Source organism: Notothenia rossii (genome assembly GCF_949606895.1).
Source record: "Notothenia rossii genome assembly, chromosome: 2".
NCBI lineage: Eukaryota > Metazoa > Chordata > Actinopteri > Perciformes > Nototheniidae > Notothenia > Notothenia rossii.
This window is the reverse complement of record NC_136904.1, coordinates 8,848,930-8,875,608: the sequence shown is the minus strand read 5'-3', so window position 1 is coordinate 8,875,608 and position 26,679 is coordinate 8,848,930. Positions and strand designations below refer to the sequence as shown.

The 26,679-nt window shown below is 44.8% G+C and overlaps 1 protein-coding gene across 4 annotated transcripts in view; it reads right to left on the bottom strand.

Moving 5' to 3' along the window:
• LOC307030739 (uncharacterized protein) overlaps positions 1–26,679 on the bottom strand; it is a 316,946-nt gene that overhangs the window by 158,635 nt on the left and 131,632 nt on the right. The gene's annotated exons all lie outside the window — the stretch shown is intronic.

The following is a 26,679-nucleotide window of genomic DNA, read 5'->3' as shown; positions in this document are numbered from 1 at the left end:
GAGAGGCCCGGGCAGCACTTGGCTAACGGGGGCCAATCACACCCCCCGCGCCACATGGGTCCAGGAGAGCTAGCTTCATACATGCCCTTTGTTTACTCTTTAGCGCGTAATAGAAAGGTACAATGCTGCCAAGTCTGTTTGTGATGTTGGGTTAAATAACCTCTTCTGCTTCTCAATCTCTCTTTCCATCCGTCCATCTCTCCCTCCCTCCCTCCCCTCCCTCCCTCCCTCAAGGGCCAGAAGGGGTTTTGATCTCTGCTTTAATCACTGCACCAGACTGAACTACAGACTGAAGAGCTCTCTATTATCATCATCCAAGGGGAGGAAGGACACTCCTCGGCACATCTCTGACAGACAGAATTAATCACTTATGGACATCATATAGGAGAAGCCATTTATTATCACCAGTGAAGTCGCTTCTATCAACCAAAAGAGACCTCAATATAGTTAAGCACTTAGCTGTGTACATATTTGTATTACACGCCCGTGGCAGCTTTTCCACTGGTATTTGCATTTTGGGGTTCTCAAGGTTCTTCACACAGCTGGTCCTTGAGCTTCATGTCTCCCCTGTAGGCTCCACTGTTTGGCTCCTGTCTATGAGTGGCACTTTCCCTGAGGCTGTGCCTGAATGTGTGTGTCTGTGCATGTGTTTTTGTGTACGACTCCGCATGTGTTTCTGTGTGTGCGTGCATGCGTGCTCGGGTGTTGTGTCTAAATAAGCCTACATTGGAAAGCTCCATTATTGGACCTGTCAGTGCTGTAAGTCTCCCCGAAGGCAACGAGGTGGTGATTGAGAGACAGAGAGACACGCAGTAGGGCACCGTGTGCACGCCTGTCACACGCCTGTCCCCAACGGTGGCTATGCAGGCCATTATGATGCCTTCCAGATGGACACATCTGTCTGTTTCCGTGGGAACAAATCTGCTAAAAGCGCGGAGAGAGTCATGAACAAGCCATCTCTGGTGGAGTTTTATTTGCTTATGTCTGCCATAGCAGGCTGCCCAGACGTCATGATGTATGGCATGAGAGGACACCTCCGGAGACACCTCTGGAGCTACGTCAGATAACACGTGTTAAGATGTCAATATCGTATTAAAAGCCAATGTTCTCCAATGTCCCTCTACATCGTTATTAGAATGGGTAAGAGATTTGATTTATTTTGTGGAGAGAAGTCATTTTTATCCTGCAATATTGGCTTATGCTTCAGAAACAAAATGGGTTTTATTCTACTTTTAGCTTGTCGTTGTACTTTGGACCTCCACCAATGGGCATAGAGAGGATGAGTGTTGTCATTACAGACAAGCAAGCAAGGTGAACCTTTCCTAGACTGGGGACCTTTTCCTGGTACGCAGAATCAGAACAACCCCTAGCTGCACCTCCCCATAATCCCTGGCATTTTGTGTTGATGCTCCACAGCATGAAATGAGGGAATATGGCAATGTTAATGGCATTTGAAGTCAATATGTATTATAAAATCATCTAGATGAAGATCTGCCCATCCCTCTAATTAGACGGGGTGACTGGAGATTGATTTTTAATTGCAAAAGTAATTACATGGAGCAGATAGCCAGTGACATTTGATTATCTAGGTGATTGATTAAAAGGCCTGGCTGCTGGGGCAGACTGTCAGCCAGCTGAATCCAGACAAAAGAGAAAATTAAAAAAGTTGTCCCGTTTGTAATCACGAATTTCAAGGGTGAAATTACAAAGCCAAACATCCCCTCTGAGAAGTCCAGCATCCTTCCTCTTTGCGTCTGTTTGCCCTCCTATCTCACCCCCGCCGTCACAACGCCCACAATGCAAGACCCCGGTGACAGGCTAAAAAGGGGGAAAACAATGATGTGAAAAATGAATTTAGGAATTGTTCTGTTACAGACGGCCTGGTGCGTAAATGATGGGTGCATATATCTGCTTAGCAGCCTTGTCACATCATCATAGGCAGCAAGGAAAGAAAGCGAAGGAGAGGAACAGGCAGACAGACAGAAGGACAGAGAAACAGAGCAAAGGAAATCTCTCAGACTGCTTCTTCACTCATCTCTTGTCATCTACCTGCAATAGGTTCTGCTCATTGTTGTCTGTCGACCGGTAAGGGAGTGAGACTAAATAAACAGCAGAATAACATATTTGTTCTCTGTGTTTGGGAAAAGCCCAAAGCAATCCTTTTTATGTCACCTTTTTCATCTCCTCCTCATCTGTCATTCTTGTGGGATCCTTTTCTCAGAAAATGAGCGATGACAGGGTAAACTGTCGGGGGGACATTGCAACTGTTTATGAGACTGACAAAAACTGTTTATGTGGTTGTGATGGACAGGGCTGAGTGATGACAGTTTGAAATGAAATACATTCTTCATGTCTACCTGCTAGCATTCAAGTGCAACCATATATCACCTGGTGGGTATATTAAGTGAGTGTATACTTCTTATCTTTATTCTGCTATCTGAATTCCTAGCATTGTCAGCCGCTGAGCGACGAAGAATACATTTCATCTCTTATCTGTAGTCTATCCTCCTACTTAGCCACACTTGTTGATAAGCTCGCACATACACTAACGCACAGAGCAACATGGTGTCTGTTCAAAGTCCTCATAACCAGGAGATACATTTATGTCTCACTGTATGTGCCTATAAATTACCCCCGGTTAAGGTATCACTTAGCCTGGACTGTTAAGCCACTCCTGTCATTTTAGTGGAAGGTTCAACTTTGCGCTTTCCATGACGGCAACATTTATGTCTTTAATTTACAGCTCCTTTCCTGAAGGATACTCCTTGGCTTTATGAAGTGGCATTAGGGGGCCTATTTAGTTGTCATGGCAGAGCACTGCTCAGTGTGGTGCAGGCAGCAGAAGCCAGCCCCTGAAAAAAGGAGAGACGAGGGAGCAAAGGCAGCAATTTCAAATGAGAATCGCTGTCCTTTTAACTCAAAGAGCTCTGTAGCCTGGCAGGAGCAGCTGAGCAGGGTCTTTGAAGGGAGGGAAAGAGAGAGAAAGATGGGAGGGGAAATGAAACGGGACCGGGCCAGCCCCTCATATTATTCCCCCTCAGGACGTACAGAGTCTATATTGGCTGAAGCAGCGTGGCCCCTGGGGTCACAGCTCCTTCTCTGGCTCAGAGAGCCGCGGCACTAAGAGGGACTTTCCTCTGTCTGCCTCAGAAACAGGCCGGCGAGTGTCTGTGGGTAAATCATCACACATGTGCCTCCCAGCACCAGGCCTGGGCTCTGCGGGTGAACACAAAGCAGCGGCACTTATTAAATTTCCATGAAGTTTACCGAATTTGTGGGATCAGTGGGGTGAGGCCGTTAGGGAGCCAATGCCACTGCCTGCAGCTTCCTTCTGCCACTGAAACCCAGTGTGGTTGTGGGCCTCAGCCTCCCTCCTCATCCCCATCTCCCCCCTGTGTCTCTTCTTCTTAGCTTAACATTGGAAGAGGGTTTTTACACAGCCACAGTCACTGGGCGACTGTGGCTGTGAGGGAGTGTGGTCGTCTTTCAACCAGAAGGTTGTGGGTTCGATCCCAGCCCATGCAGTCAACATGTCGATGTATCCTTGGGCAAGATACTTAACCCTGAGTTGCTCCTGATGGCATGGCCAACGGTGTGTGAATGTGTGTGAATGTTAGGTCCTAGAGTAAGGTACACTGCTCTGTATGAATGGGTGTGAATGGGTGAATGACATGTAGTATGTAAAGCGCTTTGAGGGGTCTTAAAGACTGGATAAAGCGCTATATAAGTACAGTCCATTTACCATTTACCATTTACCAGCTTGGCCTTACCCTTCAAAACTCTTCCCACATCCTAGAGGAGCCCCAGAGGTCCTGGGTGTAGCGAGTAAAAAACAACTGTTTAAAATCAAACAGACACATGGCTTCTGATGTACAACGATTTTTACAAAAAGCCAAATTCAAACACTTTGAATCATACTAGCAATGAGCAAAGCTACAGTCCAGTCAGACTTAATGTTCATAGTCATGCCAAAAAAAAAGGAAAAATGTAAGGATATATTACACTTCATCCAGAGAGAACTGAAGAGTTATAGTTAAAGTTATAGCCAACCCCAGACATTTAGCTAGATAATCCCCTGCATGTCATGGGTAGTAAAAGCTCACAGCGGGCCGTTCATCACTAACAGGACTCTTCCAGATGTGGGACCAGTCACTGAATATAGGAGATCCCCATGGAGCAGGAAGAGAGAGGCAAAACTGAGAGAAATATGCTTTGGTTTTGGGTTCAAGATCACAGGGGCCAACTTGTGAAATTATATATTAGTATATAGTAAAAAAAACGATTTGTATTTGTACGATTCTGTATTTATATTTGAATACTTTATAAAACTGATGATTAGCTTGATTCAAAATTGAAAAAGTGGTAAAGGTTCAGCCAATTGGCCATTGAGTAGGCCAAATTAAAACGACTAGTATTCGGTAAAAGCACTCTATTGCGATTTACACAGCTACTTCTTTGTAGAAACCTTAATTGAATTGCCACCTTAACATCATAGATTAATGAAATATATTATATTAAAACATATATGTATATCTGCTTTTAATCAATGTCGTTCAATTACATCCTTCTTACAAATAATCGTATACATATTTTAATTGAATTATTCAATGTAAGAATGAGCAATTCAAGTTTGTGCAATATAAATGCAAATGAAAGTAAAATAAGGCATTTATAAAAATGCTTCATACTGTAAATGTCTCCTAGTGATATAAAAGCAATGTGTTGTGTACTTTATAGATAGAAGAAAACAATCTATATGACTCATGCAACAGACAGCCCAGGTTAAGCAAACAAGCCTGCATGCAGTGAGGATGTGGTCAATGCAGAGTCAGCAGCAGACAGCCAATTACAGCGAGTAGCAGCCATATACAAATACTTTGCTTGTGCGTGCATAAATAACAGTTTATTCCCATGTTGTTGTGTCTTTTGTGTCCTAGTCTAAACAAAGACCAAATACCTAGGTTCTCTCGCTGTTTAGAGCACAGCTTCTGTGTGATTCAGCAGGCCACTTTGACCCTACAATGAAAAGATATACACAGACAGCCATGCCATGATTGTAGGTTCGGGAGAAAAACAGGCCGCAACATTTTCCAGGTGCAGATCAGCGCTGAAATGTGGACATCATTGTAGGTTAAACAATGCTGTGTTTATTCAACCAACATCTTTCATCCTTTTCAATCAGACATTGTAGTCACAACTATTCTAGTCTGGTTCTCTTTTGCAGCTAACGGGAAAAATACTAAAAGATAGTTGGGGAAAAGAACATCTGAAATGTCCTCAACGTGTAACCAGCGCATTTTTGAGCTTCCACAAAGGACTAGCTTTTGAAAAGAGGACAAATGTTGAGTCAGTTGTGACCTTAAAGAGCACATGGGCCCGGCCTGTTAGATCTAGATGGAGATGAGGTGTACAACAGTGTCCCATTAGCTCTACCTTTTCACTGCCTTCCCTCTCTGGGTGATGCTGGCCTGACTCCAAAAGGACTCTGTTTCGATCCCGACGCCTGATAAGGTCTGGTCCGTTGATGGGCCTGATGACATCTGCACTGTCCGTCTGTGCTCCCAGACAAATGCAAGCCAGGAAGGTTAGTGAAAGCCCTTCTGCCCCTTATCAATCAATTACATTTGGATCAGATTAATTGTATGGAATTGTTTGCTGGAAGATAGGAACCAGGTAGATTCTGGGTGGGGGCTGGGCAGGAGGCCTGTGTGATTGTCCGTGGATTGTTATTGTGTGTTAACCCTGCCTTTTTTACCCTTGCTCGTAACAGGCAATGTTTGTATTGGTCAACTGTTATTTTTTACAGTAATTTTGACATAACAAAAGGGTTTTGGACATATCAAATAAGAAAATATTGTTCAATTTGTACCCTACAGTGATGTATCACCTGTGAATGGTTATGTTTTTATACAAAAATGTTCCAAATGTAGATCTAAGTCATGATTGATAATGAATTTGTGAGCATTTTCAACAAGGCTACCTCGTCGGTGTCCTAAAAGCTAAAAAAAAAGGGCACACTTTGATTGCTGAATTTCTCTTTCTGGAGGTAGTCAGTCGCATGCCATGAATGCACCCCTCCACCTTTGCTTATGAAAAGCTGGATTAATTATGTAATGTTCAGCTCACTGTGGCTAATAGCTGATAATGATGTGTGAGAGGTGTGTCAGACGGGGGAGCATACTGGACTGCCAAGTGCTGCTGGACCCGGGTCAGCCTGCGTTCATCTTACTAATGAGATGTCACACGGAGAAGATGGAGCGACCGGAGCGACCAAGCGATCATTGCAAACTAATTCCCCTCCAGCTTTGGATTGTACAAACAGCCCCAAATGCAGAGAAGAGCTTTGCATGGCCTGCCAGCAGACCACATCACTCCGAGGGTTCATTTTTCAGAGCAATATTTGGCTGTGGGGAGACAGCTAGGTCCGGTTTGGCCCAGCAGCTGTGGCATTTGTAGTCCAGAGGAAGCTAACAGTGGGCCTGTGGGCATTATTGGTCCACTGAATTCAGCCGGTGATCCAGTCTCCCGTTTAGTCTTTAGCTCCACTCGGAGGAGATGACTTGAGGTTAAATCAACACTTGTCTCCTCCTTCTGAACATCTAAATCTGCAGTGGAGAGAAGTGAGATATGCTCCTCCCTTCATCCATCCCCTCGGGCTAGCCCCGCTTCTCTTAAGTTCTCTGCTGCTTTGCCAGTGGGTCAGGTTGATCCCCCCCGTCATTGAAACTCATTCGGGGGGCATTAAAGTGTAAACCAGATGAAAAAACAAAGGGCTTAGGCAAATCAGATGGCTCAAACAACAACAACAAACGCACACTCTGTAATCTGCTTAGGGAAATTAATGAGGGGGAGCCCCCTTGGCCAAGGTGGATAATGATCCTGGACCACGGGGATGAGAGGCTGCAGTGGATCAGGCAGAAGGTGAGAACGGGAAGGGGGGATTAGAGACGGACTCCCACCAGAATCAAACAGGACTCTGCCAAAGGGATCCCTCCCCTCCAATGCCCAAACTTCAAAAACTCCAGCCTAAGCTGGAAGTAGGTGTCTGTAATCCCCTCTGTGGCTGTAGATCTATGCGGCGGACTCAGGCCCAGCTTTCATCCTGCAGCTTGTCCTCCATGTCCTGGGAACGTAAACTTTTGCACTGTGGCCCCCGTGCAGATCGCAGGGATCTGCTGGCTCATTACCTCTTCATTAGCGTGCTGCATCGTTGGCTGCCAAGAGGATCAGACCATGCGTGGAGTCTAGCTGCACAGACTGCTTGTGGGGGCCGGAGACCTGGACACGGCGGCCAGATGGACGGATGCATGCTACTGGAAACACGCGTTAGCAGCCTAGAGATCTCTGCACTGTTGGAAGCCTCCAAAAGGACCCATTTGTCCTCAGCAGAGTTACTTCAGTAGATGCCCCAGAACAAATCTCCAATCATGGAGATTATACCTATCCATTGCTGCTGCATGGTTGTCCAATCTGATCATCGGAAAGGAATGAAGGGATATTTTCTTATGTGTATAATACACCGCATTTATTAGGTTTTCAGAATTAGTGTCAAAACTGTCACTTACATCCTCTGGTTATGTTCTGACATACCTTTGAAATGTGATGCCCGATGCCACTCGGAGTTGGATTTATCTGCCTCTGCTTTTCTTTCTTACAATTCAGAGAATGCGGCATGATTTAAAGGGAGGTGTGGAATTGAGAAAATAAGCAGGCTTTGTAGTGCTTAATGGTGCCCAAAGCTCACTGTTTAAGCCCTCCCCTGCATCTGAAGCAGCCACCGTCATGAGCCGAGCTCCATGAAGCCAAGTCTCATCAACCACTCTGCCATCCTCTGGTGTGATGGTGGCAATACACACACACACATATCAACAGCAATCTGCATATACAATTATTATAAAGGTATGTTCAGGCGTCAGGTTATTCAAAGATAATCTAGGGTGTAATCGTAACCTTTGTTGAAGACGCCAGACATGGATGTCACAGAAAATTTGAAAGAAAAAAATTAGCATATTATTCTTAGCTGGTCAAATCACACAGAAATCATTATTTTCTACTTCTTTCCTTTGCAGTTCTTAGCAAAGTATTTGACCCTGACTTTACTGAAAGTGCTTGAATATTGAAAGTATAAATACACAAGAATAATTGTACCTGACTTTTCTCTGTTGTCACCTTCCTCTTGCTTTGCTGCTGGTGTGATCTCTGCATCTAAATTATGCAGTTCCTTATCTGACAGTCATTTCCAAGGCCGTGCATGCAGTGTGGCCCCATGTGGTTTTGGCCAGGTGTAAAAGCTTGACCTCTCTGTAGGGCAGCAGAGTGACTTTCATTAGAGCACCCACTGGCTGCGTCCCACTGAGCTCACTCATAGATTTAACACTGCGCCTGCATACAAGATGAGAAGCAGGGTAACATAATCCAATAACGATCTTAAGGGGGGATGTAAACAAGGACATTCACTAGTACATTAAAAAACTCAAGACAAAAATTCAATGTCTCAAATTTGTATTTCGCTAGACCTCGTATGCTTCATAATTTTCGATATTTTAACTAGGTACAGAAGGTAGTTTATACATTACACAAACTGCAGCATTGGTGTGGAAAATACAACCATAACCTTTGTAGCCTGGGTGTCTGAGGGTTTTCTGAACATGGGTACACACCAAAAAACACATTTGATACAAGCTGAACACACACACACACACACACATTTTAAATGCCTCTGGATTTCCCAGCATGCTCACAAATGCCTCCCACCCGGGTGGTGTCGTCACGTCTGTTTCATACGCGATCGCAGTTGTTTTTGATATTTTCATCTACTAGCCAGAGGATATTTATCTGCGGGAGCGTGGTGGCTGGAGAGCCTTTTTCAAATGTTAACAATTGCCGGGACACAACATGAGGAGCTCGCTAATTAATGCATCCAACACGGTGCCACAGTTGTGCTGGATAAATTCAAACGATTAATGTGTGTCATTATATTGTAATTGCATGGTAATTCTACATTGAAAGCACACACGCACAGACACACACACACACACACACACACACACACACGCACGCACGCACGCACGCACGCACGCACGCACGCACGCACGCACGCACGCACGCACGCACGCACGCACGCACGCACGCACACACACACACACACACACACACACACACACACACACACACACACACACACACACACACACACACACACACACACACACACACACACACACACACACACACACACACACACACACACACACACACACACACACACACACACACACACACACACACACACACACACACACACACACACACACACACACACACACACACACACACACACACACACACACACACACACACACACACACACACACACACACACACACACACACACACACACACACACACACACACACACACACACACACACACACACACACACACACACACACACACACACACACACACACACACACACACACACACACCTCTTTACAGCCCTGAAGGGAGGTATGTTCCTCACTGCTCCTGAAAGCAGATTGAGGTTTGAGATTGCTTATCCATGGAGAATAAGGATTATCTAGTTTCAAAATATTCTCTTAGCTTCCTCACAACTTCCTGTGTTAAATTTGTTTTGGTTTATTGTTTGTTTTAGGATATAATTTCACACGACTGGAGCACAAAAAATACCTATTAAAATGATAAGGGTAACATTTTCCTTTTTAAAAAGCGGAAAAAAATACCACTTGGTTGCTTTTGAAGAAATATCTGTTAATGTTAAAGTTAATGTGGAAACTGCCATGCATGCTAATCATATAACTATGTTGTTTATCTTGATTTATCGTAGTTGATTGATCCATTATTTATTTTACTGATTGATAACTTGAAGGAAAAGGCAGGAGGAGCTTCAGATCTGCCTCGAGTCACTCAGGGAATGACGCATTATATTTCTCTTCTCTGGCATGTAAGCACACTGTATGTATGCATTCCCATTATATTGCAGGAGTGTTTGTTGGTACACTTATGTGAGGAGGAGCATTTGTCTACTTCAGCGTGAATAAACTAAACTGCTGTGTGGTGGGCTCATTGGTGGCTTCATGAAGACATATGGGCCTAAAGAGCACTTGATGTGGGCTGCAACCGCCTTGCTTGTCATCCACAATTTCGCCTTCCCTAATCCCTGCTTTAATTTACTCCACTCCACGAGGCAAGCAGTGAGTAACGTTGTCCTCGGGGGTCCTTTCACTTATACCACCAGTGACAAGGAATATGCAGAGGTACAATTCCTCACCAGGAAGGGTGACAGAGAGCAGTACCGCCGGGGAGCACACCTCCCGCTTTGAGCATCTTTTAATGTCACTCACAAGAGCACTTTGCAGTTGCAAACTATTCTTCAGAGACCCCTTTATTAACATGTTGATCCAAAGGGGTCATTAGGTAAAGATTGTTTGCTGCAGTGGATGCGGCTATTGATTTGCTGAGAGATAGACTTTGCTGGAAAAGTTTGTGACAGTGCAGAGGGACTACAGAGACTACTTCTTCAGACTCAATCCAAACTGTTTTCAGCCTCTTTATCCTTTTTTCTTCTGCCTTATTTTTCCCACTCGTCTAATTTTCCCCTGGAATGCTAGGAGGGAGAGGAGCCGACGACGGGCACAAGTAATTGCTATCAGTCTGTCATTAGGTTCTCTCTCTTGCCCCCTCTCTATTTTGTTTCTCTGTCTCCCTACACAGGCCTGTGCTCAGCATCGCTTACAAATAAGACACTTAGGAGACGAGTGGAATTTGCTCCCCAAAAGCTGTGATGTATTGGATTGTTTACGGTCAGAGCAGCTCCTCCAACTGCCTTTTCATTATCTGTTGTCCTGAGAACCATTTTCTCTATGTTTACTATATTCACTCTCTCTCCCTCTCTGCCCTCTCCTCTCTGCTTTTCAGGGTATCATTTGCAATTTAATGCTTACCTGGGGTGAGCCTTGACAATAGCTTCCACCATGAAATGGCCCGGGCCCTGCCTGCATGCCTAATGAGGTTGATGTTGAGCTATTTAGGTCATTTTCCCTTTACAATATCTACTTAATGCAACTCCATGGGAGTGGATTGTTGGAACGGTTAAAGATTCTATTAAGTCTTTTCAAAAGCCATTCCATTGCGCTGTCCACCACATACTACCAGGGGCACTGCTCTACTTCACTTTCGCTTTGTGTGATTCTGTCGCAACAAAGCGTAGCAAGGAGGTGCAATGTTACCCCGGAGGGTCACCCCGCTAATATCTCTCATTTGGCTGTGTGTTTTTTTTGCAGGTCAAAAGGCAAACATCCAGTCAATCGGCAGTTCCTTTTGTAACATGTGAAATCTGCATTGAGCTGGTAAATTCATATTAATCATCGCACCAAATGATCTGCCAAAACAGACGGCCAACACCAACTATTAATCAGAGCAGAACCCGTGACAGCCTTTGGAATCAGAAGGGAAGGAGTCGGAGGGGGGCTTCTTTGAGAGAGTACTTGATATGAAAACTGTGTTGTTGTGCTTTGTACCAGCCTGTGGGAGTTTTTAAACAAGCCCATATGGTGGTAGCCACCAGCTTTTGAGAAGGCGGGTGGGTTGGGGGGTTAGCCAGGGCCAGGATTTCACACAGTCAGTATTGAGTGGGATTGAGGAGGCGAGCTCTTAAGCTGTCTTTTCAGGCACAGCAAAAGCCCTCCATCTGGCCTCCCCTAAAACTCAGGGCGAGTTTACTCAGCTCCCTGTCGGCTGATTGGGCCTCCTGAAGCAGAAGTAACAGCATCAATAGTGTAAACCCTTGCCACTTGAGAGTATTACATTTCTTTTCATGCTTGACTTAATCAAAAGTGGGGAAGTGAAATTTACACCTTTTTGATGTTCTTTTTTCCCCGCTCACTAAGAGGGGCGATCTTAACCCATTTGATCTTCACAAGCGCCCACTAAATGGCCAAATATGCCAAGCAGACGGAAGCAGACGGTTGGCAGTTGCCAGTTTGCGCAGGGTCACTGTTGGAGCACTCCATGTGGTGGGGCAGGCAACCTCACAGAAGGCTCCAGTCTTCACAGAGTCCAGCCAAGCTTCTGTCTGGAGGCCCACTGTCCCTCGCTCACTGTCCGCACCCGGCCAAAAATCAATCCTCCCTCATGCTGGTTCTCCCTGCTCTGCCTGCGCCAGTGTGAGACTTGTGTCGACTGAGCGGCATCAATTGAACACTGTAACTGGGGCTTTATAACAAAACGGATAGACAAAAAGCACCAGCCAAGTGTCAGCGCTATGATGAGTATATTTGATGGCATTAGCATGGCTTTGCAGATTCCCTTTCTAGTTTGCATGAAACCGCACATCAAATCATGTACACACTGACAGATTGAGCCGTCAGCGAGTAGCTTGAACTATCGGGAAATTGCGAGGATTGTGGTTCTTATCTCAATCGTTTAAATAAATGGCCATCTGATAGCAGGGATATGAGTAAGCCAGCGAAAAGCTTTGTTCGGTTGTTGAATGTTTTGACTATAACCTTACTAATCCAAGCTGGTGCTGGAGCAGAGAGAGCCAACCTGCGGATGTGTGAAGATTCCCCTCAACAGGAAGCTGGAGAGAGCATTTGCCGGAGAGCTGTTAGCCAGTGACAGTTGCTCCAGGAGCCTGGCTTTAATGAGTGTGTGATGTCTGGAGTCTTTAGCTCATGTTAAGCCCGGGCTAAGGCCAGGATCTCACTGATGGAGCCCTAGGCCTGAGTACTGTGGAGCTGTGTTTGCACCTCTTAATGAAGCTGGAGGCCGACGACACTGCCTGGCCCTCCGCCTGCCCTTCCTCTCTCCCCAGGACCAGCCCTGTGCCAGCCAGGACTGCAGCAGAGACCCACTCCATTAGTTCCTGTTTATTTCCCAGGCTTCCAAACCCTACACCCTAAGTCATCGTGTGCAGCAATTTCCCCCTCCCCTTTCTTAAACTGTTGTTGGTTATTCATTTTGGTCCAATTTTCTCACTCACTGTACTACGCAAGACATGAAAAAAAACTGAGATAATTAAATGCTTGTGCCCTGTGGAAAACAATGTTTCCCCCCTCTTTGTGTTGAATATAAATTACCATTACAGTGCCTGGGTTGCAAAAATGTGTGTCAGTGTGTGTGTCTCTGTGAGGAGTTTACTTGGTGTCAGCATGAAAAGAAGGGGCCCCCATCCAGGCAGCCAAAACCCTGCCGAGGAACTTGTCTGGGATCGTGATGTTCCGACAGCTCCACTGTGACAAGATACATAGTTTCCATTCAGCGACAAGCTTCTTATTGGTTACTATAGTTTCACTAATGCCCAATTGAAGGCGATGCCTAATCTCGACAGAATGGGTTAAAAGGTGCCGATGTCCAGAGCCACAAAACCACATGTTGAGAGTCAAGGGACCAAGGCCCCACAAAGCACAGCTCTTCAAGCTTTGATGTGGCCCTATCAGGGGCAGGAGATTGAAGAGAGTGGGTGGGGGGGGGGGGGGGGGAGAATACACAGAGGCCCCCGCAGCATACAAACCCCTCGAAGGACCCGCTGACAATGGCAACTGCTGAAGAGTGGGTCAGGGCCTCACAAAAGGTGGGGCATATCGGGAAGAGACGCGTCACCACTTCCTCATCCTCTTCTTCCACCTCCATCATCAGCACTTTCATCATCATTGCTGTCAGTTTTATGGCCACCGTCGCCATTTCTCTCAATATTATAATCATTAACGTCATCCTCGCGATCATAATTGCCCCACCACCGGCTTGGTTATTACAAAACATCATTGCATCATGTGTTTTTCCTCTCTCTACCCAGCCTGCTATACCGCACACTTGTCTGTACCCTTTGCATCAGAACAGTTCAGAGTAGGGGGTCAAAGACGGAGCAGTGAAAAGGCGGAGAGCAGAATAAACAAGGAGGAGAGGAATACAGAATGAAGAGTGAGGAGCCACTGGTGTGTATGCTGAGGGGTGCTATGTTTAAGGCTCTCACATCTCAAGTACTATTCTGGAGTAGCCTGTGGAGGGCAGGGGGGGTGTGTGTGTGTGTGTGTGTGTGTGTGTGTGTGTGTGTGTGTGTGTGTGTGTGTGTGTGTGTGTGTGTGTGTGTGTGTGTGTGTGTGTGTGTGTGTGTGTGTGTGTGTGTGTGTGTGTGTGTGTGTGTGTGTGTGTGTGTGTGTGTGTGTGTGTGTGTGTGTGTGTGTGTGTGTGTGTGTGTGTGTGTGTGTGTGTGTGTGTGTGTGTGTGTGTGTGTGTGTGTGTGTGTGTGTGTGTGTGTGTGTGTTGGGGGTTTCTCTCTGTTTCAATAGACTGCCGCTCAATGGCTCTGAGGAGTAATTGAAAAGCTAATATTGTTCAGCATATCCCAGGGATTACGTCTTATTGTAGTAATAAGTATGCAATACTGCAATGTTTATTTTTGGTCAGGCTTTGTTGCAGCCACTAATTGGTGCCGAGTGTGAAAATGTGGAGTGAGCATTACCATGGCTGAGTCATGACGGCACAAACAGACATGCAGTAATCACTTGCACCGTGTTATCACTGGAAATGTCTTGGCTGAAAATCACTGAAAAAGACAGGATCGATAGGCATCATTTTACAAATGTGTAGAAATGTAGTCTGCAAATATCTTTAAAACATCTGCTTATGTTAGTGATGCTGTTAAATAAGCAGGCTTGACTTGCAACGCATCTGCTTATGATGTTTATCTCACAAACACAGAGCCAGCTGTTTGCAAGCCCATTCATTTATTACACAGACATTAACATTAGTGTAAAATAAAAAAAACTCAGCATTGCTCCATCGTCGACCATTGCAATATCTCCCCTCATTGTGCGGTTTATGGCAGATTTTAAATCAATTAAGTATGTAATTTGTAACAACTGCTGAGACTGGTTCAGGCCTAAACAATGGCAATGGGATAACTGCCCTTTAGTGAAGCATCAATGGGCTTACAATGTGCTGAATTAGCTGGCATATTAATGACCAGCCGCAATACCCCTCCATTCTCCTCTCCCAAATCTGCTTATGCAAATGGCCCATGAATCGAGTTCAAAGGAGTCTCTTTTAAGTGAGGCCTGCACCCATCCATACGGGGCTGTGAGAGAAAGTGACATGAGAAAAGTTAGGGACACTTGTCTTTTTTCTTCTATTCTTCTCACAGAACATGATCCAGTTAGCATGCACCTCTGCTGGTTACTAGCATGGTAGGGGGTTGTTGAGTCCATAGGATTGCTCCATGCAGAGGGGGCAGGGAGTGGGTTAATCCAGCCAATTGTGAATGTGTGTTTAAAATGTGGTGTTCAGCAGGGGGGAAAGCAGGGCCCATCCAAGTTCATGCCCCTGTGTGAAAGAGAGGAGAAAGGCTGTGGGGTTCGAAGTTGAAGGAATAGAATAATCCCCTTCACATTTGTTAAAGGGCCAATGGTCTTTTGTGTGGGCCAAGACAAATTTAAAAGGCAATGTCATAATGGTTCAATTGGAATGATATCTTTGAACACAATAGATGTGGCTTCTTTCCACGAACAACTTAAAGCCCCATTGTTCCTATTATTGGGCGAGATGTTTGGATACATGCGTACACTCTGAATGAGAATAAGTTGTTGTAATACAACCTGTTATAAAATATTGAGCATGATTACACATGTTGTGGTCTCATGAATGATACAGACACAGTGAGAAAGGAAGGGGAGGGGGTATCTCTTGATGGTGAAAGTGAGTTCTTTCCCCACAACATATGTAATGAATGGATTTAGATTATGGACAAGGACTGTTTAATAATTGAATAGTGAAAGAGAGAAACTTGAACTACTTTATTAGTTGTATATAACAAGTATATGTCGGCAACTTATTCAAAAGTAGGACTGTTGTGTTTAATTTTGTTATGACGAAAAAAATTCCAACGAATACAATTAAAACAATTTCCTTGCCTGACCTCTGGTGAAACTTTGACAGGTGAAAGAGCTTTGAACATGTTTGGTTTTCACATTTGCTTTCTTTAGAGCTTTGACTGACTGTGTTCCTGACATTATTGATGATGTATATGTTGGATATAGGAGTGGGAATTCTAACTGGAGTTAAAAGGCCTCTTGTTCTCACATTTCCACTTGGGGTGAAAGTACAAGCCCCATAGTAATCACTTTAATATCCAGAATAAATAAAACATTTATCACCACCGGCAGCCCTCCTGTTGGAACAGCCTTTCTTTGCAATGCCTGACATCATGTGTTTGCCTGCATTTCCCAACAACTGTTGCCTGTGTATCTAGAGGCTTAATGCTAAGTTTATCCATGAAGTGCACATTCAACACACTGTTAACTCTCACAGGGAGTTGCCAATTAAACACAAAGCCTTAATTTATAAATCTAACTCTCTAAGAACACATAATACCCAATTGAGTGGTGGTTATTTATTATTGCAGGATTCTTCATGTGTTTGCTGGGAACAGTCCAACTTCTGGGAGGCAGCGTGCCAGCAACAGAAGCAGCGAGAAGGCTGACATCCTCGAGCTTACTGCTGGACAGGAAGGTCATTCCACCAAATTTGAAAGCAAACACTGGCTAAAGAGTATGTGCAGATTAGTATTCAAACTGCGTAAAGGGTTAGATTCTAAAGACATTAATGTATTACAGGAGACATTAACTGCAGTCGAGTCAATTGATTTTGCATAGACACGTTTTACATTTTCTTAGTCATTTATTATATTGGTATTTTGCCAATTCTGCTCTGCAACATACCAAAATAAATGATTGCAAAAAAATGAGCAATAGGTCCTCACAGTGTGCTTCAGACAGAGTAAAAAAGTTAAAGCAAAACAACTCCCTTCTAACTTCTGACCCCCACCTCCTCCTCCCCATCCATCTTGGCAATGGGGGTGTTGGACGCTGGCCTCTCAGTGAATTTTCCCTCCTTAAAGAAGCTCATAATGGCTGTGTGAAGTCCCTAAGAGGGAGGGTTCCACTAGGTGACAGATTCTTCCTGTCCGTGAAATTCCCCCTGCGATAATTTGTCTTTGTGCTGATGGGCCCGTAGCTCCACGCGACATGGGTTATGGCAGCAAGGGCGGGACCGTCCTCATCACCTGCCATCTCCGTGGCCCTCTTGACACCCCACTCACATAACCCCCTCCACACACACCCACACACTCTCCATTCTCCTGTCCTCCTTATCCCACACCCCCCACTTTCATCTCTCCAGCAGGAGCTGTCTCCTTACTGGCAGAGCAACCAAATAATGGAGCTTGTCACAGGCCTTGTTCTTTGTGTTTTTCAGGGCCTAAGAAAAATGCAAACACTCTATTGTAGTCATTAGTTTTCCCATCCTTTCTGCCGGGGCTTGTGGGTGGGGGCTTTGACCTGGTTCAAAAGGGACTCGGGGAGGAATTGCGCTTTTTAGAGAAAGTGAATTCTTGATGTCACATGCCTGGTGTGTGTGCATTATGCATTGTGAGTGTGCTTGCTTGTGCATGTGGCTCGACTGAATATGGTCTTTATCGGCTTGTTTCTGTTACACTACCAAAACAGTTAGTTTTTGTTCTTTGTGTACACTTCCTCTCCCCCTCTTGAGCTCATCAATCACTTGTCTTCAGAGCCAGTCTGTCCAAGTGAATGTATACACGCTTAATTATTTGTAGTGTAATTAGTGCATGAAACTTCATCTTGGTTTAGTCGGACAGATTCCCCTGACATGGAGCGATGGGACCAAGTGTTTCAGGGGTCCCCAGCAGAGTTGTGGGTCAGGTGGGGGATGTCTGAACCGAGCTACAGGGGTCCAAGAGGAATTTAGGAGCTGCTGAAAGTTAGAGAATGTCTGCTATGGTCATCATGCAGCTCAATAAAGTGTAACAAAAAAAAAAAACTCTGTTGAAAATTGCTTTCGTCATTGCGTTTCTTCACACTGCATGTTGACATTTCCTTGTGTAAATGTTACCAACAGGAAACGGGACATAAAAAAGTGGCAGTTCATTTATTCATCTATTTGTGAAGCGATTTATTTGAGGTGTTTGATCGAATTAGCACGGATCAACTGTAACTGCAACTAACCGGTTTCCACATGATGAATTATTGCCATTGTACGGCTCTGATCAAAGACTTAACTGACAAGTGTACTTGGATTTTAACCTCTGTATTCAAATCCATCATCCCACTTAGTCCATTCAGTGTCTGGTGTTACATGGAAGCTTTGAAAAGGCTTAACAGGCCCAAACAGGAACCAGACACACTGGCTGCTATTCTTTGCCAGTGCTGTTATGATATTGTGTGGATGCTTGTAGAAACAAACCATCTGGGCCTGATTGAGAAGCTCATCAATAGGCAAGGAGAGACAAAGAGGAAACCCATGCTTGCTGCCTTTGTAGTCACTTTTAATTCAGCTCTTATCTGGAATGTAGCAGCTGTCCACTGTACACAAAAAACTGCTGCCTTTCCCAAACCTGATCCTGGCATTTTCTCTGAGTGAAGAGAGACTGGGGAAGTGCAGGCCCCAGGCCCCTGGGGTATGAGTGTGGGCCCCTGGGAAGAAACTGATGGACAGGAGTAGAGGGGATCATAGCAACAGGCTGGCGCTCACACTGGGCCCTGTATGGGTCTGAAAAGAAGTGTGTGCGTCAGTGTGTGTGCACATGCAGGTGCGTGCACCAGTCGGTGAATGTGTGTCACATTTCTGTGAGTGAGGTTTCCAGACATTCAAGGAAGTATTTTTTAAAGAAGCAGGTGTAAATATAGCCATGAAAAAACAGTGTCATATTTACACACAACACATGTACACACATGTAGTCTCCTCGCCAGTCAGACTCTGGAGCCCCTTACCGCCCGATAACCCAAAGAGCATGATAGATGATGGCTGGCACTTTGAAGTAAAGCTTATCTAAATACAGCATAAAGAGCTGCCCTTTAACATACAAGCTCCCCATTCAACAACAGTCAATAACACATACCTGAGCTTCCATGTAGGATTAATGCTTGTCAATATGCACTAGAAACACACCCTATCACAATTTGCTGCACTGTAATTCTCAACATGTTTAAACTCATAATATGAAAGGGCATCTGTGTGTATATGTGTCAATGTGTTGCCTTTGTTTGTTGCTCATTTTCCAGGAAGCACAGCCACTCTGGCTCATGGCTCTGTAGATGTGTATTTGTTCACAGTTCATTTGATGTTGTTATCTCGCATTAGCCACAGTATTCCTCCTCATCTGTAGCTAGTGCTCTGCACAGCCCTCAGGTTATAGGCCCTCGTTTCACCCAGCTTACTAAACGACTTAACCAAACTAATGAATTACCCAATTAATCAGAGCAGGACCCTCTCTCTGCCCTTAAGTGCTCGTTTATAGAAGGAGACCGCCCCTTTGACCTCTATCCCTCTAGGGCTGTTTCAACCGGCTTCACTGCGTAACATTAAATAAATATAATTTCAAGGCCATATTAATTCCTCACATACCCATCCTTAAGTAATTAGTCACACTCGCTGTATGCATTCTAGGTTGTCAATACATGCGTGTCTCAGCTGCATGCATGTGTACTGTATGTGTGTGTGCAGAAAGTAGGCCCATGTTGGTGTGCTGTGTGAATGTGTGTTTAATCCATTTAAACCAAGTCCAATTCAGCCACTTCCTCTCTCAGTCAACCTTATCTGTAGCTGCTGGGGACAAAAATCATTTGCGGTGGAGTAAAATGACTGAAAATAATGGGGAAATATCAAGTGCATCTTTTTGCTCCCCCATTTATTCCACCCGCTCTGAGTGAGCTTTATCGGGCCGAACACATCGCAACATACCCCTCCTTTTTTATTTGACTTAGATTTTATTTTGCCCACTCAAACTTTTCATTTTCTGACAGATTGAGGCACCCTATTTAACAGTTTTATTCATCTGTGCCTGCAGGCAGGGACTGACGTTACAGTCAATAAAAATGGGAGAGCTTTGCAGGCACCTCTTCTTCCCCCTTCCCTTTGTGTGCAAAGTGGCAGCCGTGAATTTAATCGAGGGAGAATGTTGTGATTACTTAATGGTTTCCCAGGCAGCCATGGACTGGAGAATTAAATTCCGCATCTGCTTTCCAAGGCGTTAATCTCCTCTCCTCACATTCCGCCTGTTATGATGTGCACACAAGAGATAATGTTTAAACCAACTAAAGCAGGGTAAACCAGCGCAGGCTGTTATTGGCTTTATAATTACATAATTAACTTTTTGTTTCTAATCGTTACGGAGGTAATGGCTCCGCTAAAACGGGGGGCATCTGCCGAGCAGAAAAACCAAATCAAAAATCAATAATCCATAGAATGTCATTACAGTAAGTGCTTAGTCTTGAATCACAGGAGAGAGAGAAAAAGGGAGAGCAGGTTTGTCTTCTCTCCTCTCCCTTTTCTTTTCCTTTCCTCCTTTTCCTGTGCGGGAAATGAATCTCTTTTAGAGATGAGAGTGTTATCTGTGGGAGAGGAGGCCCAGCAGCTGTGGGGAGCAGCAGGGTATCAGGCTCTGCCAGGTGCATGGCAGAAAAGAGAGAGAGGGCCAAGCGCCACCGTAAATTACACCTGGCCTCCCAGCACTGCTATTGTAGGGCGATTGACCCACTCCAAATGAATTCCATTTTCTGCAGGTCCCTCCTTATTTCTAATTTACATTGTGATCATATATGTCTGAAAAATGATATCATAAAAAAGATGAATGTACTAATTACCTCTCCTCTTATCTCTCCCTCGCCCGCTGCTCACCCCTTTGGACTTCCTCCTCGCAGCATGTAAGTATGTCACTTATTTCATCGTGACAGGCGTAATGTATTCACAGAAGTGCGCCATAAATACAGGCGTTCAGGTTGGCCACCTTGCACTCACATCAGGGGCCTCACAATGCCATGCCTGCTCAAATGAATGGGGAATTGACAAACATTTCTGGAGCCAAATTACCCCCGGTGTCACTGTGAAATTAGGTTCTTGACCCGGCCTCTGATGCATGCTTATATTTCTACATATTTTCCCCATCGATTTTCATGGATGGCGTCTGGCTATTGCGGTGTGAGACGAGGCTCCCTATGAGAAAGGGGTTAGGGATATTTTAATACACCTGTGAAATGAGTGCCTACTCGTCATGAATATGCTAAAGTAGAGCTGTCACAGCAGTCAGAGTGATATCCCCTCACCTCAGCCAGATGAGCTGCGAGGGGGATAACTGACTTCCACTCTGAGGGATGGGCGACCGAGCTTATGCTGCCTGCCACTGTCATTTTAACAAATAGGCTTATTAACAGTTCAGAGGCCAAGGACAACAGCAAGGTTACGCAACTATGCTGACATAATGGGAGACTATGAGAGAAATATTGAGTTGGATGATCGGTTCTGATTGTGTGTGTTCCCATTTCACTCCTACACAGCCTTGCCTGAATGTCTTCTATGTCCTGCCGTCAGAGAGATGACTTCCTCAAGTGTTTATATCTCCTTACCTTGGGATGAACTTGTAGCCTGCCTGTCAACATCGTTGTGCTTAAGACTTCACCTTAGGAATGACTTTGACTTTGTGTGTGAGTGTCTCTGTCTGGGGTTGGTTTTTCTCTGCATCTGTTAGGGTCTTCAAGCACACATGCTCCATCATTTGACTCAGGATTCCATGACACTTTGCTTTGGCACTTGACCTCCTGACCTCATTCCCAGACTGCTTTAGCCACCCCCTCGGAGCCGAGCATGGCTAGCAATATAACGGTAATTCGCTGAGGTCACTGTTGCTAACATGAATTACAACAAACCTCCGGAGAACATGTGAAACAATGTTCAGAAGGGCCACAGGAATGTCTAACGGGAGATTTAAAGTGAAACTCTTGTTTTTAGAAAAGTTACTTCCTATACTGTTGAAGAATGACATATGCAGAATGTCTCTTTAAGACCTTGTCACTATCAGTAGCTATAGTTAGTATGTTCACCACATATCACTGAATTGAAAGCACTGTGTGGATGACGTTATTCTTCTAACATAGAAACTCGGTGACAAAGTCTTATTTTCACCTCTGAAACTTTTGAAGGAGAGCACAGCCTGGCGTGACAAACAAGCCTTTCCTTAGAAACACCTCGTTCTGTGTGTGTAGCCATTACCCTTTGGTGTCACATTTGGCATTTGTTTTAAGTTGAGTCTTTTCAGGCACAAAGGCACTATCTCTAGCTGTAAAAGCCTGTGTGAAACGCTTTGCTTAACCTGCTGACACAAAGGAACCACTTAAGCGGTTTTCCCCTTCATCCTCTACAAGCGCAATGACTCACTTTCCATTTGAAATCAATAATGGGGGATGCCGATGACCGAAGGTAACCGCGGTAAGAGGACGCACATACTGAAAAAGGCCACAGGGTGCATTCGGCACATAACATCGGCAAACTGCACAACCTACCTGCGTCTATATGTGCACATTTGCCTATGAATTTCAAGAGCTTGTAAAACTTGGCTCAAAGGGCCCTTCTCCTTTAAACCAACTTGATTCCCGGAAGAGATTTGTGGACCTGTTGAAAGAGCACCAGAGGCTGGTGGTGCAAAAGGCGCAGACCCAGTGAGCGAAGCTGCCCTGGGGGCCGGGGGTCGGTGCTGGGTACACCCTCAGCCCCTCAGCCTGCATGACTGTCTGTAGGGCGCGCGGCCACCTGGCCAAAGATGGGAGCGTCAGTGATTAATTCACCTTGTTTATGGTGCCGTCATCGGAGTGAGATGGACGAGGGCTCAGGATGATGGATGAGGGCCGGAGCAAGGGCTGATAAGACATGGCCCATGAATCTGTTCTACATCATCGGCTCCTTTGATCACTGACAGAAGTTCAGAGATGGGCCTGCGCATCTGTCCAAACAAACAAAAGCCTCTTCCCTCTCAAAACCCTCCCTTACTCCGTAACACTGCAACCCTCCACCCCCCAGCTCCAATGCCCTGCCTCTCAGGTTAAGTCTCACTCGTAAACAAACGGCGGAGAGACAAAAATGGAATGACAGAGAGGTCATGCATCTGAGAGCGTGATGGAGTGATAAAGGAAAAAAAGGAGTGGGACACGGATTGGAAAAGACAGCAAGACAGAAAGGGAGAGAGAGCAAAGTATCCATAAGGGGGGCTTGGAGCCTGTGAACCATGGCAGCACGGTTTGAAGCCCCCCAAAAGGAGCCCTCCTCTGCAATGACAGATTCGGCAGATAAGAGATGATCCATGAAAGCCGATCGGTGTGCTGACAGCAGGAGAGAGGCCTTGGCCCCGGCCGGCGGGGTGCATTACTGTGGGCAAACGCAGCTGTCGGGGCCAAACGGGCCCTCAGCTTTCTGCCATGCCACCACACTGATGTCACACAGCAGCACCAGGGTCCGTCCACCCCCTACTCGAATCCCTCCAGTCACCGAACACTGCATTCCAGCACTGAAACATTCCCAGGCCAGTCTATTGCACAACTTCATTTTGGGGTTTATATCAGCTGACAGGTGTTGAGATCTCAGCAATTCTCCAACATATTGACAATGTGTAAAGGAATGCAGGGGCGCACTGAGTGAAGGGCTTCTGATAGGTAAGGCATAAAAGATTAGACTTGGATTTATTCTTGAGAATCGCATTGAGCCGCAGTTACGAGGTCTCTTTTACTCTTCTAACACTGTTAGACTAAGGAGCTTTAGCGCTACTCTCAAGATAGACAGACAGAAATATGGACAGCATGGAGAATGAGATCCACTGTGTAAAACAGGAGACTTTCATGTACTTTCCCTGCTGAACACGCGGCCCGCACGGCGCTTATTCCACCAGCCTCCAAAGAAAATTACCCCATCTACCAAGGGAGCTGAGAAAAAAGGAGTGCGGGCGATTTCCTCAAGGAAATGAAAGGCAGTAATAAGCTATTTAATTTATACTTGAAATGATTGTATGCTCAATAGATACACTCGTGGTCCTTATTGCTATTTTAATGATTATTCTCGGCAAATTATTTTAATCCATTTTCAGAGGAAATTTCTCTACACCCTCATTTAAACAGCTAAATGGGGGCATCTTTTAACTTCATGCAGTCGACATAGTAAATTAGAGAACTAAAAGGCCTTCTTTTATTTTGGCATTCGTTTCAAAGTATTAGCTCAGTAATGGATATCCTCACATACTAATGCTGAATTATTTTACATATAAATGCTGATTTAAATGCAATGGCTCATTGGCTTACCATTACAATTGTTTGTTCGAGTCCGTCCTTTCATGAGGAGCATTATAAACAACCTTGAAGTGAGCAAAACTGATATGGTGAATCTGTTTTCCCACCGAGACTCACTTTAATTAACATGTATGCAATAAACACACATGGCTTTCGGAGGGGAGTTAAGGACATGTTGTAACAAAGTATAATGTGAACAAAGACTTTTTGCAAGGACACCGTGACCTTATAAACAGTACTTACCGGCAGTCAGCCATACATATCATTCTCCATGTAACCATTCAAAGCTCTATATCTGTTTGAGATAAGAACTGTGGATGTGTTCCTCATAGCTCTGACCTTGGTCTGAGAGCTGATCGCTTTGGTCTTTTTCTCCTTTTGATCTTGTATCTCTCAAAGTCCCGCTTCACCTCGGCCCATGTCTAAATCCTCTCTACCTCTCCTCTCCCCTCACTTGCTTCTCTTCTCTTCATTCTCTTGCTCACCTTTCTACTCACATTAAAAGCTGAGGTGAATACATGAAAAGAGCGGTGACCTTTTAATGAAAATGTCAGTATTCCTGTAGTGGGGGGAGAGGCACGCTCTGTGTTCAGAGACCGAGCACAGTCTCCATGACACTTGAGCTTTCACAAACTCAACTACATGGTCCTTGACAGCTTTTAAATGTCTCTTTTCCTTTGCCTTTTTACTCTGACGTCAGGACGAGGCCTTCTTTGACTACTTCCTCCTTTTCATTGTCTTTAATGGATTTTGAGTAGTGGTGGCAATTCGCATGATCATCTCCTATATTTACATTACATTACATTTAGCTGACGCTTTTATTCAAAGCGAATTACAATAAGTGTCTTCAACCAACAAAGTACAAACTTGAAGAAAACAGAATCATATAAGTACATCAGGTTTCATAGAGCCAAACATTTCAAGTGCTACTCAACTGGCTTTAGATAAGCCAGTCCTTTATTACTATATCTCTTTCCTATTCATAAGCACTGCTAACAAAAGTGGAAGAAGAACGCGTTTGACTGTTTCTATACACCGACTGAATGTATATGTACAGATGTGTATGGTCACATGTATGTGTATTGAATGTATGTTGATATGTGTGCATATGTACATGTGTAGACATTTGCTATTTCAAACAACCCCTGTGTACTTTTTCGTTTTTATTTCACTTCGACTAATTTTGTTTGCTATTTCGTTTCTCACTTTCGGGTCTCTAAAAACATATGATTTGAAAAACTGTACTTGTATTATAATGTGAGCCCAAATAAATAAAGAATAAAAAAAGAAAAGAAAGAAGAACGCATATATTTGCCCAAACTTCATCCAGATGTTTTGCATTAAAACCAAGGCAATTATAAAGAAATAGACTTGAAATTATTCCATGGGGATTTCTGCAGATGTTTCAACCACATCTGGGCTCGACTGACACACACCTGAAAGAAATAACCGCTATGGGTAATGTCACTTTGATGTCTTCCTTTCTAGCTTGTTCTCTCTTTCTTCCCTCCTAAGTCCACCTTAAGAAATTGAAATCTTCCTGAGTGGCTGACGGCAGCAGGTGCCACACAGTGCAGGCATGATCGTTTGTCGAATGTACCTCTGCCTTTTGTCACGTTTTGTCTCCCGTCTCTATTTTTAGTGTGGCGAAAAAGACTTGAAGGCGAAGGTGTGCTTTAAGTAAGTGACAACCTGACGCCCGGCTTTATTTGATGCTTGCCAGATCAAAGCTTCACTGCAGGGCACGCTAATTTGAAGTCCACCGCAGTGATGATCGCTGTGCATGATTACCCCACAATGGCACTCCTATTAATCACATCACTCTGATTATTCTAATTTGATTTGACTCAAAGATGCCTCCCCCCCCAGTCCTACCTCTCTCTTCCTCTGTCTCTCCCTCGCTCTCTCATCACCGTCATCACAACGTCTCCCAATAAAACTGTCAAGTGGGGCGACTGCTCTCCGCAGTAAGTGGATGACATTTAAAAGGCTACAACATGACTGACAGTGTACTCACAGAGGGAGGGAGTGAGAGTGCAGAGGGGGGAGGAAGACGAGGAGAGAGGGAGACAGGGAAGATGAGCGAAGGAGGGGATGCCCATGTTAATACTTACAAATGACTAATGTCTCCCCCAGCAGGTGCCACGGCCAGACAAACTGGGTAAATGTTGAGATTTCTCCGAGCACAGCAGCATGCAAAGTGAAACCCAACTGTTCCTGATGCAGCTCTGTGGAAGTGACTGCCGCCGTCGGGTAGCTTAGCTCTGTCTCCCCCCCATCACTCTGCCTGCTTAATTGTTTTTTGTGTTTGAAAAACGTTTCCAGCCCATCCAAGCTAGGCTCCATCTACCGTGTGAATGCTGTCTGGTTTATGCTATACATTTAAAACATGGACTGCATTGTATGTGAAATAGTATATACGTTTTCGGCTCTATGAATGTCGTTATCTGATATGTTATCATTCACTCCATAGTTTCCCTCCATTGTGTTGTACATACTTTAATTACAGATGTGTTTACAGTGTAAATATCGTTTTCCA